Raw genomic sequence first — 14,733 nt, 5'->3', positions numbered from 1 at the left:
GGTGCGTCAGCACCTCTGCTAAAAGGCGTGTATGGACGGGACCTGAACATCGGGCTCTTGAGCAGGGAACAGAGGGGGCTGTTAGCCGAGGCTACACTGGAAGGGAGATAACCCCGTAGATGAAGATGGCAAGGAGTTGTGAGCATACTTGACCCAGACTAAATTATCGCTCCAAGAAGATGGGTTACGGGAGGGCATACAGCGCAGGGTCTTTTCCAGTTCCTGATTAGTCTGCCCAGCTGCCCATTTGTCTGGGGGCGGAACCCAGAGGACAAACTCACTGTTGCCCCATCTGTCAACAGAACTCTGCCCAAAAATGTGACACAAACTGGGGGCCTCTGTCAGAAACCACATTGACTGGGAGGCCATGAATGCAGAAGACGTGGTTTATGACTGCTACCGCTGTCTCCCTCGCTGAGGGTTATTTGGGGAGGGGAATGAAATAAGCCACCTTCGAGAACCAGTCCACTACAGTCAAAACGACTGTGTTGCCATGGTAAGGGGTAGGCCAGTTACAAAATCCATGGCTATGTGTGACCAGGGCCTTGAAGGGACAGACAGAGGTTGGAGGAGCCTGCCCGGGGGGTTACAGGAGGTCTTATTCGTCGTGCAAATGGGGCAAGCGGCAATGAACTGGCATGCGTCCTGCACAAGCGATGGCCACCAGAAATACTGTCTAATGACCGCAGAACAAACAACCTGCCCGCTGGGCATGTGGGACGCTGTGTTTCGTAGTGCAGCACGGACTTTAGCCTCCACCTCCCAGAATACCATGCCCACCACTCAAGAGGCAGGTAGGATGGTATCCGGTGGGATGGTGGAGGTCTCGATTTCAAAACATCGAGACAGGGAGTCGAGCTTGACGTTTTTAGAGCCCGGGCAATACGAAAGGGCGAAATTGAAAAATAATGCCCAGCGAGCCTGTCTAGAGTTGAGGTGTTCTGCGCTATGGATGAACTGTAGGTTCTTATGGCCAGTCCAGACCACGAAAGGTATCCCCAAACTCTCTAACCAATGACGCCACTCGCCCAAGGCCAACTGGACAGCCAGCAATTCTCGGTTACCGACGTTGTACCGATGTCCGAAAGGCATTACCAAATATTCTAATTGCCCCCTATGAGTGTTAAAGGCTGTCTTCCACTCATCCCCTTCCTGATTCGGACCAGGTGATAAGCATTGCATAGGTCCAACTTCGTAAAGACGGACACCCCCTACAAGAGTTCGAAGACTGCGGACATCAACGGCAAAGGATAACGATTCTTCACCGTGATGTCATTCAGCCCCCAATAATCTATGCAGAGTCTAAGCGAGCCATCCTTCTTCTCCACGAAGAAGAACACTGCCTCTGCGGGTGATGAGGAAGGGCAGATGAGACTGGCTGCCAGAGAATCATTAATATACCTGTTCATGGCTTCTCTCTTGGGAGCTGAGAGCGAATACAGCTGTCCCTGAGGAGGAGAGGTGCCAGGAAGCAGTTCAATGGCACAGTCGTATGGGCGATGAGGAGGGAGGGTCGCGTCGTGGGACCGGCGGAACACCGCCCTCAAGTCATGGTACGTCAACGGCACTCCGGACAAATCCGCCGGCTCACCCTGCAACAAAACACAAGACTGGACAGGGGAGACAGCAGAATTATTTTTGATGAACAATAAGAGCTCCAAGCAAGAACAATGCACTGCACGGCACTTTATTACTCTTATATCTCACACCGTACTGTCATAAATTATATTCTCTCTTAACAACACACTGGCAGCTTACTATCAACTGACAGCCTGAATGTCAATACAGTACAATACAACCTACTGTATATTTTATATATACTATATATACTATTTATATTGTATGATGTGTATTCTATATTGTGTGTATTGTATACTGTACATTGTATGTTATTATTTGTATATTGTGTTATGTGTAATTATGTGTATATTAGATTTTAAATTGTGTTGTGTAAATCTGATGTTTATTGTAAATTGGTATATGTCTCATCACTGTCACGACTACTACGTTGCTCGGAACTGCACCCAAGAATTTCACACACTATTGCACTTGTGCATATGGTTGTGTGACAATAAAAGTTATTTGATTTTGATCTGATTGATTTGAACAGTGTTGGTTGTCCAATCTATGTGTGGGTTGTGCATTACCCACCATGGATGCCCCAACACTACCGAGGTCGATGGGGATCAGATAAGATAAAAAGTATAGTTGTTCTGAGAGATTACCTGAGACAAGGGTGACTGTCTTGGTAGACTGGGTGATGACTGGCAGGGTCATACCACTGAGGGTGTGGGCGGTGATAGGTTCATCCAACTGGACCCTGGGAAGCCGCCACTTGGAGGACAAGTCAATGTCAAGGAAATTTCCTCTGGCTCTGGAATCCAACAGAGCCGAGACCGTGTGACTGGCAGAACCATACTGCAGCCAGGCTAGGAGAAGAGTACGAAATCCGGGGGATTTGTTCAAGGGTGTTGTGCTCACCAGTAACCCCCTTCCTATTGATGAGCGGTGTCTTTTAATGGGCAGGCAAAATATAAATGGCCTGGCCGGGCACAAGAAAAGCAAATTCTGTTAACTAGGCATCGCTGCTTCTCCTTTCATGACATCGGGGTTCTCCCGACTTGCATGGGCTCAGTGTTGGGGCGAGATTCAGGTGACCTGGTCGAAGTAATGTGTCGAAGGAAATGGTCAGCCCTCTAGAGGTTGAAGAGCGGTGTCGACGGAGATTACGGCGTTGACTGACTCGTATAGCCAGATCCACCATGTCATCAAAACGGGTGGGGAGGTTCAAAGGATAAATCTCATCCTGGACATCGTCGGAAAGCCCACGCAAGAACAGGTCCCACATGGCGTGGTCATTCCACTCGCAGGAAGCGGCAAGGGCGAAACTCAATCGCATAGTCATCAACTCATCAATCTCCTTGGGACAGTCTGGATAGGACCCTCCTCACCTCCCGACCTTGAGCCGTGCGATCAAACACTCGGCGAAGTTCAGAGGAGAAAGCTTCATACGTGACACAGCATGGACGTCTGTTGTCCCACATGACAGTTCCCCATTCACTAGCCCTTCCAGAGAGGAGCGTGATAACACATGCGACTTTCATCGTGTCAGAGGCAAATGTAGAGAGCTGTAGGGTGAAGAACAGTGAACACTGAGACAGAAAGGTGTTAACAGAACCTGCCTCACCTAAGAATGGAGCTGGAGGGAGGGGCTAGATTATTCTGTCAGATCGAGAGTGAGACAGAGACCCAATAGCAGAAGAACATTTCAAAGGATTTATTAACAACAAATGTCAACATAAACTGTTCAGGCAATGTATAGGAATCCCAGCAGCGGCTGCAGTAGCAGGAGGAGAGGAACGAGTCTGTGTATGTGTTGTCGCCGCGCAACGGGCAAAGGAGGAGTGTGTTCATAGACAGGTGTATGCATTGTGGAAGTCAGGAGCAGATCCGTAGGAAGAGTCCGTTGAAGTGTGGTGTGGTGCAGAGAGCAAAGCCCAGATGAAGGAGGGCAGTCCTATTCCCGACACGCGGACAGAGATGAAGAATCCTCCACGGGCAATTCATGGGCAGCAAGGACAGGCGCAATCTGGAAGGTAACCACACTTCCCGACACGCGGGCAGAGAAAGGCAACCAACAGATACACGAGACAGCACCAACTAGACAAAGAGAGCTAGGTTAGCCACTTGACAGCACAAGCAATCATCTAGCAAAGACAGTGAGGGCACACAAGGATTAAGTAGGGAGTGCAATCAGAGTGGAACAGGTGTAGCTAGCATGTTATTCAGCGGCACAATCAGTGCTTCCCCGGGAACGATCAACGTTCCCATGGAAACACTGATTATGCGTGCCGGCTCCACCTGTGAGACATGAGGGAGAGAGAAAAACAAAACAACAAAATAAACCGCCGAACTTACCGGAGCCATGACATGATGTTTGGACACAATTTATAGACTCACATTCAGTTTTATTCAGAGTGGATTCAGATTTCCTGCAGAAAATATGGAAGCTTGGGCTTTCATCCAGGGCCAGGGCACACTTGAATCTTTCGCTTGGAATGTAAATACCATAAAAGCAATTGATTACGCTTTGGGATTTAGATTGATTCTAAAACATACTCTCTGTAGGTCTGAAAGGAAGAACTCAACCCATTTTAAATCTAGCCAGTTGTACTTATATAGAAGTGGCCCACAGCCATTTTCCCTTTTTGAGCACTGTAGGTGGTTGGTTGACTAACACTACCAAAAAGTTTGAAAACACTAAATGGATGATGTAACAATTCACTTGTTCAAGTAGGAAGGAGGGAGCGGGAGCTGGATAAACAATCCACGTAAGTTTTTATTCACTTGCTTTATCACTAAGGTTAACACACATGGTTTGCTTTTCAGCAGGGCACACACACACATTCAAGTTGGTCTCTCTCCCACACTGTCTTCTCATCTCCCATTTATCTCCCCAGCGGCACTCACTGAAACACAGAGCAGCTGTTAGAGACAGCACAGGTGTGAGTCCTTACCATTCATTCCTCTCAACCTCGCTCTCCATTCACAAACCAGCGCTCGGCCACGTCCCCGCTTCAAAAGATGGAATCCACATAATTTCCATACTTCCATTTGTGTTTTAAATGGTTTTGATGACTTTACTATCATTCTAAAATATGGAAAATAGTCATAATAAAAATTAGAAGGGGTAAAAACTTATGAAATGTGGCCTTGCAAAGCACAGTTCAATGTAGTCTCATGAGAAGTCGTCACAATATTACGAGGTGGCGAATTCATTTGCACAAAAAACTACGACTTATACAGTACATCAACCAACCACATAGTACGCTTCACGAACATGCACTTGGAACCCGGAAGTGTCGCTTTCTTCTGTATTACAGATCAGGCCTGTGGAGGTGAGGGCGTGGTCGAGCGCCCGTCTGGAGAGAGAGAAAGTAGTAAGGAGTTCCACCTGAGATGAATTGCTACTAATTACCATTTCTGTGTTCGCACAGAGACTGTGTTTTCGATATTATAGAGTGTTGTGCTGAAAAGCTGAATTGTCTTACCTTTTATGCTGCAAAGCAGACTTTTGGTTTTTGAGTGTGAAGCTGAAAAGCGATTACTATTATTTTGTTAAATAAACTCTGACTCACGTGGACTGTGGAAACCGGCTCCCACTTCCTCTTTATCCATCACACAACGTACCTTGTCCCACTGGTGCCAAAATCCGGGAGGAGGAAGGTAAGCTGCTATGGAGTCGTCTTCACCACTGAAGGAAGTCTTCCAATCCCTCGCCAGCATCTACCAGGCTCAAAACCAGGCCCTCATGGATCTGCGGGCGGAGCAGCAACAATGGTTCGAGGCGCTCCTTTGAAGCAAGGAGGACCGATGGGCGTTGCGGAGCTTGGGGGCGCAAGATGATCCGGAGGCCTTTCTGGAGCTCTTCGAGTGCACGTCCCAAGCTCTGGAATGGCCACCAGCGCAATGGGCAGTCTACCTCATACCGCTGCTGACCGCGGAGGCCCTACTCATGTGTTAGACATCATTAAGGAAAATTGGGAGGAGGGGCCTTCACAAAGCAAAAATGAAATTCAATACATTCTTGACCTGAGAACAAAACTCCACACACTGGGGCATCTATCACAGGAGAATTTGCTACAGGCGCAAGAACATCAATCCTGGCTGTATAACAGTGGAGCTCGGCTACGGGAGTTTGCACCAAGAGATAAAGTACTTGTATTGCTGCCTTCGTCGAGCTTGAAATTACTTGTGAAGTGGCAAGGGCCCTTTGAGGTCACATGGTGAGTTGGGGAAGTTGACTATGAGATAGTGCGTATGGATAGGGGTGGAGCTCGTCAAATTTACCACCTCAACCTACTAAAATCATGGAGAGAGGCGGTCCCCGTATCCTTAGCGATGGTAGTTCCGGAGAGGGAGGGGCTCATTCCGGAGGCGAGTCTAAAAGCCAATCAGTTCACCCCGGTCCCTCATGGAGACAACCTCTCACCGTCACAATGTACAGAGGTTGCCAGATTGCAAAAAAGTTTGTCTGACGTGTTTTCGCCTCTCCCCGGCCGCACTAACCTCATAGAACACCACATCGAGACAACCCCAGTGGTAGTGGATCGTAGTCAGCCCTACACAAAAAACAGGTAGTACATGAAGAATTAAAGGCCATGCTCGATATGGGGGTAATAGAAGAATCCCACAGTGACTGGGCCAACCTGGTGGTTCTGGTGCCTAAAAGCAATGGCTTGGTGTGGTTCTGTGTGGATTATAGGAAAGTTAACATGGTGGTGAAATTTGACGCATATCCAATGCCTCGTATTGACGAACTGCTCGATTGGTTGGGCATGGCTCGCTTTTATTCGACACTGGATTTAACAAAGGCTTATTGGCAGATCCCCTTAACACCGATGTCCCATGGGAAAACGGCCTTCTCCACACAGTTTGGGTTACACCAATTTGTGATCCTTCTGTTCGGTTTGTTTGGGGCCCCGACTACGTTTCAGCGTCTTCAGAGTCCTCAGGCCACACGCTGCGTATGCCGCTCTTTATTTGGATGATATTATTTTTTACAGTAATGACTGGCAATGGCATATGCAGCATCTGGGGGCCGTTTTGAGGTCACTTCGATGAGCGGGGCTCACGGCAAACCCAAAGAAGTGTGTAATTGGACGGGTGGAGGTATGGTATCTGGGGTTCCACTTGGGGCATGGGCAGGTGCAACCTCAAATTGATAAAACCGCAGTAACTGCGACCTGCTCAAGATCCAAGACCAAAAAGGAGGTGAAACAATTCGTGGGGCTGGCTGGCTATTATCGAAGGTTTGTGCCTAATTATTCAGACATCACTAGCCCGCTGACCCGGTCCAGTGGACAGAGCCATGCCAAAAGGCTTTCACACAGATAAAAGCTGCACTTTGTGGCGGGCCACTTCTACACTCCTCTGATTTCTCTTTCCCATTTGTTTTAAAGACGGACGCATCAGACAGGGGGCTGGGTGCTGTACTGTCCCAGGTAGTGGAGGGGGAGGAACGCCCGGTGCTGTAAATGAGTTGGAAGCTCTCTATGAGAGAGATGAAGTACAGCATCATAGAGGAGTGTTTGGTCATCAAGTGAGCAATCCTTACTCTTACCCTTACTATTTGTTGGGGCGAGCATTCACCCTCTGTTCAGACCATGCCCCGCTCCATGATTCCACCGCATGAAGGATGCCAATGCCCAGATCACCCATTGGTATCCGGCACTCCAGCCATTTAAGTTTGAGGTGGTCCACAGACTGGGGGCACAGATGGCTGTCACAAACCTCATCTCAAGAGAGAGAGAGAAAGCGGTAAGGAGTTCCACCTGAGACAAATTGCTACTAATTACCATATCTGTGTTTGCAGTGAGAGACGGGGGAGATAAATGATGACCAAGTCCACAGAGAGAGCAGAGAGAGAGAGTTGCACACCAGAGACTGTGTTTTCGATATTATAGAGTGTTGTGCTGCAAAGCAGACTTTTGGTTTTTGAGTGTGAAGCTAAAAAGTGATTAATATTATTTTGTTAAATAAACTCTGACTCACGTGGACTGTGGAAACCAGCTCACGCTTCCTCCTTATCCATCACACAACGAACCTTGTCACAAGGCCTTTTAACTTGATTACGCTCTGGGTAGGGTAAGGTGTTACACTTAATGGTTAGGTTTAAGGATGGGGTTTGGGTTATTTTTATAATTTCAGGAGTTACCTTAATCACTCCTAACATTGGTGAGAGAAAATCTGTGCAATAATGTATCGTGGTTCAATGCTGGACCATACACATTGAGACAATCAATCCACTCCTGTTCTAAACAATGAAATGGAGTTGCCATCTCTCGGCCGTCACTCTCCCTCACTCTCTCTGCTTCTTTTCTCCTGTTCAGGATTATTAAAGAGAAAAGGTCCTCTTAAGTTAGTTTGTTTACAGTCTGCTCTTTCTTTTTCTCCTCCCCCAATTGTCTCAGGCATATTTGCAATGGTTTATGGTTGTCTGTGCTGTAACCCAAGCCATTTGAATGTTTTTGTCTGTAAAATCTGTCAAGATCATCAGCGAGTCAGAGAAAAGGTGAGTCAATGAATTGTTCCACAGGGGCCAGTACGTGCGATGACCCGGCTGTTCATCAGCTGTCTAGCGTTAAAACTGAAAGCTTACGGGATTCTTTTTCACTCAGGTTTATTTCAAGACTTTTTGGCTTCTTCTGAAAAGCTCCAAATGCCACAATTTAAGTTATGGTTGAGAGCTTCCTCAAATAGTTCTTTGCACCATCTAACTTTGCTCTCAGCTGCACCAGAAGCACATCTAACATAGCTTTTCAGTTATGTATCATCAGCCACAAGATTTTTCTTTTTCTGGTTTGGATCTGTCTTTTCACATTTGTCCTTAGCTCCCACAGAGTTGACATTGGGTTCATGACACATGTGGTGAAAAAGGCAGTGAGAGTGACTTTATTCATTTAACATGCTTCCCTCCATGCTCTCCCTATACACATTGTAAGTTATTATGGGTTGAGAGGCTGAATCCATAGCTAGTTGCAGCTTTCATGCACTGCTGACCTTTATACCCACACACTTTTGAGTGTAGATGTGTGTGTGTGTGTGTGTGTGTGTGTGTGTGTGTGTGAATGCACACTATTGCTTACCCTGCCTCTTCTAAACTGGTCTAAAATTATTTCTCAAAACACCCCTCCTACAAGTAATCTCACCTGTACACTCCTACTCCTATTCATTTTGTCCCCCAATATCAACCTTTGGTCTAGGCCATGTAATAAGTAGCTCATGCATATTCAGTGCCCTGTTCAAGTTAATAGAACATCTCAGTCTATATTATCTGAAGAAAATGAAAAGGTAATAATTCACCCACCAACGGACAGGGAACAATTTTCTTTGGTCAGGGTAGAGCTACAGGTAAACACAGGCGAGAGTTTCAGTGTTTCATCTTGCTTAATTAAAAGTTGTAAAATCCTGCAGCATATTGAAAAGAAATGAGAGTTATGTTTAAACACCAAATCTATACACATAATGGCAGGAATTCTGAATGGTTAAAAGCCTGCATACTTAACATGGAAATTTCTAACCATGAATGCAAAGGGAACAGTCTGAACTAGTGGAAACAAAGCTTAGGAAAGTAATGGATGTCCAAATGTGTTCTCTGGAAAATTGTTCTTTGATAAAAACACCTAAATAGCAAGCTTTTCTCTCTGTTTTTCATTTTATTTGATTTACTTCAGGTGTGTTCACATCTGTGCACCTACATGTGGAAGGATTCTTTGAGACACAAAGCCTGAAGTGTGTGTGTGTGTATGTGTGTGTGTGTGTGTGTGTGTGTGTGTGTGATTGTGTGGGAAGCATATCATTCTTCCTCTCTGACATGCCAGCAAATGAACAGAAGAAAGATCTTAGTATTCCAACATACACAAAATAAATTTTAGCTGTGGTTGTGAGTTGAGTTTTTGACGGAACATTTGGAATGGATCTCCAGTAATCTGCGCGACAGACTTAGCTCACCCATACAACCTAGATGATCCAAAAAATATCCCCCACATACACCCACATCAGCTAGATATGGTAGCCTACTTCTTCCCACACACTCATTTTTCTCCATAGAAAATTCTAGGGCACTGTGATATGGCTAAATTTACTTTGTCATTTTGAAAAATGTCACACATATTTTACAATAAACAAACGTACATGTATTTTATACATGAAATGATATCTATTTAAAAATGTGTGCCTTTTTCAATTAAGAAGTGAAAGTTTTAAACAATATTTGAAAACTGCCTTTAAATACCAAATATGCTTACAGAAAGAGAAAGACATGCATTGCAATTTGAAAACATGCATTGCAATTGCAAACATTTTCAGTGCATAAAAGGATAAATGTTAAATTAAATTACTCACCATCATGCCATCCCAGATGTGTATGACTTACTTTATTCTGCTGAACAAAAATGTGTAGGTCCTCTGGGAAGGTCCATACAATGCCATTGAATTGGGTCCAAAATATTGAAGCTCCAAAAATCACATAAAGGCAGCATAAAAGTAATCCATAAGACTCCAGTGGTTAAATCCATACCTTCAGAAGCATGGGTGAGAAACAGATGAATATTTAAGTATATTTTTACTATAAATCTTCACTTTAATGCCCACATTCTTCTTTTGTTTTTTGGCGATTCACATTCTTCGTGCATATCGCCACCTACTGGGCAGGGAGGAGAATTTATAGTAAAAAAGGACTTAAATATGTGTCTGTTTCTCACCCACACTTATCATATTGCTTCTGAAAACATTAATTAAACCACTGGAGTCTTATGGATTATGCTGCCTTTATGTGCTTTTTGGACCTTTTTGGCCACCATTCACTTGCATTGTATGGACCTACAGAGATGAGACATTCTTCTAAAAAAATGTTGTTTGTGTTCAGCAGAAGAAAGAAAGTCATACACATCTGGGATGGCATGAGGATGAGTAAATGATGAGAGAATTTTCATTTCTGGGTGAACTATTCCTTTAAGCTTTCTTTTTTTCTAGGATATCTAATCCTAAACACTGCATTAGGTTACAAGTGGAATCAGATAGATTAGATACTTTTCTAGAAAATTCGGCTGCAATACTGAACTTTTTGTGGATGTTTTGTTATGGGTGTGGCTAAATTCTAGTAGGCATCAGAACTGCAGCCCTGTCCAGGAACAATCCAGAGAAGAGGAAGTGAGATCATAATGACCTTGTTCTTGGGAAGGGGCAGTATAATTTGATTGACATCTCCAGCTTGCCTTCTAAACATTCCATTGTTGTGCTCTTGAGTTTTCCTGGGCTCTGGAATACTTTTGTCATCATGGCATTCGTGTTTTCATTTTCCTTGAGCAGTAGTAACTTTAGCACAGCACCATGAATTTATAAAACAGTGGGCAACAACCCTGTAAGACAAAGAAATTACTTGTGACATTCAAAATATTTCTACACTGATGTTAAAAAACTTTCCACCACACTTAGCTTACATGGGAATATCATTTTTCATTTGAGAATAAATGTATGCATTTTATTTCCAAGGCTTCTTTCTGGCAAATGCCTATTTGAGTTACCTTGATGATCCATCCCTGGTTTTAGATTATTACATTTCAGTTTTCTGTGACTCTACAATGTAAGATGGCTAATGCCCCATGCTGAACACATTTCAGAGGGTCACTTAGTTTCTCATCCATCATGGCAACCAGACTTTTCTCCCTCTTTCATTATTTCTTTCTTTTACTTCCTCTTGTATATTTTCTCTTTGGCCTTAGTATTTTGTTCTTACCTGTAAATCCCTATCTTATTCCACAATTTGTTTTTATGTACATCACATTCTGTTTCAACATTTGTACATGATACTTGTGTTTCTTTAATTCCTCTCGCTTTCTGTTCCTCTCCTCTGTGTCAGTCTGTCAAATGAACCTTATTTCAAACTTGATTTTGCCTCCCCTTTTTCTTTTTTTGTACTTTTTCCCTGTTTCTATAGCAGTCCTTTGCATTTCCATTCCTCTCTTCATGTCCTCTTCCTTCCTTTTCCTCTCTCAATCGTTTACCCCCAACACACAGACCATCTTTTCCCTTCCCCCACACAGCTGGCGCCCTGAGCTGTTAGTCCAGATGGTCAGGAGGGAAGGTAGGGGCTGGTTCTCCATGCAGCCCCACAGCAGGCTGTCTGTCCTGGGCAGCACAGAGTCGGCTCCCCCTGGAACAACTGGAACTCCCCCCAACAGCACTGCCAGCATTAATCTTCTAAATGATCCCGCCAGGAGGAGGATCAATACTCATTTACAGAGACGCGGCCTGATCTCTTAATGTAGAGCATGGAGGATAGCTTTCTACCCCCCCCATGTTGCTGTCTCTTCCTCTATCTTCTCCCCTCACTCACTCTTTATGCCCCTTCCCCTCTTTCTCTTGGTCTGCCTTCCCCATACACTGGGGAAAAGGAAGAGGTATTTGGAAAAGGTAACAGGTAATGAGACTTTGACTGGGATCAGTTGATTTAGTGAAAATAAAATCTGCAATGATGAAGTCAACATTGCACCTGGTAAACTGCCACAATCAGTAAGTACAGTGGATTGAAACCAGCAGCTCTTGGATGGCAGATTTTTTGGGTTTTAATTTTGTCCATCTGGGTGGTCCTGTCAGTAACTGGGGATAAAGGCTAATGGCACTTGTTCTACTACTTTAATAGCATAGTGGACATTATTATGTTGTTTAAATATTTTCAGTAGCATCATTTTTACTCGTTGTTTTTCATCATTGCGAGAAAATATGACTTCATGTAGAAATAGCAGCATCCAAGGAAAATGGGAATAGACCGGACTTTCCACAGAATAATGGCCATGTCTTTTTCCAGTCGGTTAGCACCAGCAGAGAGAGCGCGTGTGTGGTTTTCAAAACGCCTCATCATTGATGTCTGATGAAGCCTGCCCTTCATTGAAATGCTTTTCTTGTCCTTTTTTCCCCTAGCCAGGGAAAGTCTGTTTTTCACCTTCTCTCTGTTTTAGTGCCCATTCGGCTCTGAGCTCGCTGGCCTGCCTACTGGACCGTTGTGTCACCTGGAGCAAACTCAGGACAGCTGCTAACATCACTGGTGCACAGTGAGAATTTAACTGGTGCCTAGTCAAAGACCAGCTAACCATGCAATAAAATTTAACCATTCCAATTCTTCATAAGGCTCAGTGTCCAAGTCTGCACAATTTTGGTGGTGGCAATTTCTTTCATGACAGCACCAATGAAACGCATAAATAAATTGTGTAATTAAAGTTCAGAAGAGATCATGTTCATATAATCCCATCAAAAGCTGCTTACCTCACTTCTTCCAACAAAAAATTTCGGCAACTATCCTTTACCTCAACTCCCATTGCTTTCAATGGTTATGACCACTAAGGGAACATACTGTAGCATAATCCCTTTCATTATGGACAGACCAAACCCATCCACCCTTTCCACATCGATCTTTTCCATTATATGGACTTGCAAACTTGAATAAATATATATCTCAGGAAGGCAGAAAGCAGAGTGCTAACTGGCTTAACGAGATTCTATGGACATTAATGCTATTATTATCTGTTGCTCCTTAAAGCCTATGCAAAGCCACAAAGCACTTTGTCCTGCTGAATAATTCACTGTCAGCAGCCATAGGCAGAGAGAACTGGCTTTATGATGAAGGTACAGGCACCTTACTCAGCTCTGACTGTTCTCAGTTTGATGAAGTAAAAGAGGCCATGTGTTGGAAAGGGTTAGACAGATGACAGTTGAGGCAACTACCCGGGACATCTCTTAACTAGAGTTGGATTTGCTCTGCAAAGATTCCACTATTTACTTAGAGGATATTGCTTTCAACACAGGCCTTGTCTTCACTCTAAACATTCAGAATGAAATTGCCCTGTCATTTGTCTCCTAACCATTGTTTCATTTCCCTTTCCACTTCCTGTTCTCATGACCATGGCTCACCTGTGGAGTGTTTACAGATTTGATTTAAACGTGTAAGATGTTTAAGAAGGTCATAGTTCTTTTCAAACTTCATAATCTGGATCCATTTTATGGAAACAATTTTCCTAGCGTGATCATACCTCAGATGAAATACAAAATGAGAACACACAGGAAGTTAACAAGCCAGAAGCAACATGAACTCACAGTAGCACATTGAAACAGCGCCATCACTTTCATTAAACGATAGGTGGCACTTTAAATTGATAGTTCACCCTAAAACGAAATTCTATCATCATTTACTCTCCTTCATGTTGTTCCAAACCCGAATGACTTCCAAAATTTCTCCTATAACAGCTTGGAATGGCATGAATATGAGTAAATAATGACAGAATTTTCATTTTTGGGTGAACTACCCATTTAACATTAAGTGCAACATGCGTCCAAAAAAATTAACTAACAGGAATTATTTATTTTTACAGTCATTAATTTGTTGGATTTTTTCTTGCATATATGGCTTGTGCAACAAGTTTTTTTTTTTTTTAGAGCATATAATTGAAATGTTATAATCTGTATTATAATCCTATTATTATTATTATGTGTTATGTCTGATATTTAATCCGAGGCTGGCTAAAAACAACCCAATTTGGATTGTTTTAACCCAGCATTTTTTTTTTAAGTGTATACTGTATAGTGTCTTCATTCAGTCAATGCAGACTGCACACTGCAGACTTATGCTAAGTACACCACACCCAGCTGATGTCTGACAGAAACCTGATAGTCATCAGGTACAAGAATAGCCATACCCGCCACTGCTGCAGCACTCGCTTTTGTGACCTGTAACTGAGAACGTCAGACCTTCAGACGGTACTTTGTTGGTGCTTCGGCTCAAAGTGTCCTTGTGTTCAAAGACATATGAATGCGCAAATTTTGGTCTGCTGCTTATATTCATATATCTAAAGATAATGTATGCTAGTGACAAGGGATGGTAAATCTTTTTCATGGACTCTAAATCATGTATCATTATGTATCTTGCCATATTTCTCTACCTCTAACTTTTCTCTGGGCTTCATCTTCTTGATTTCTTTTTACTCTTACCACTTTATGTCAGTGTCTCTTTTTAACCTTCCCACTTTATGTCAGTGTCTCTCTCTCATTCTCTCTCTCTCTGTCCTTCTTTCTCCCTCTCATGCATTCTCTCCATGGTCAGAGGAGTAAACATCCCTGTGGAACAGCAAGCTCTTTCTTTGGGTGGAGGACTGAATCATTGCAGTGAGGGTCCTATGA

The sequence above is a fragment of the Myxocyprinus asiaticus genome, chromosome 32 (genome assembly GCF_019703515.2).
Source record: "Myxocyprinus asiaticus isolate MX2 ecotype Aquarium Trade chromosome 32, UBuf_Myxa_2, whole genome shotgun sequence".
Classification (NCBI taxonomy): domain Eukaryota; kingdom Metazoa; phylum Chordata; class Actinopteri; order Cypriniformes; family Catostomidae; genus Myxocyprinus; species Myxocyprinus asiaticus.
The sequence above is the reverse complement of the archived record's forward strand: the minus strand, read 5'-3'. Positions refer to the sequence as shown.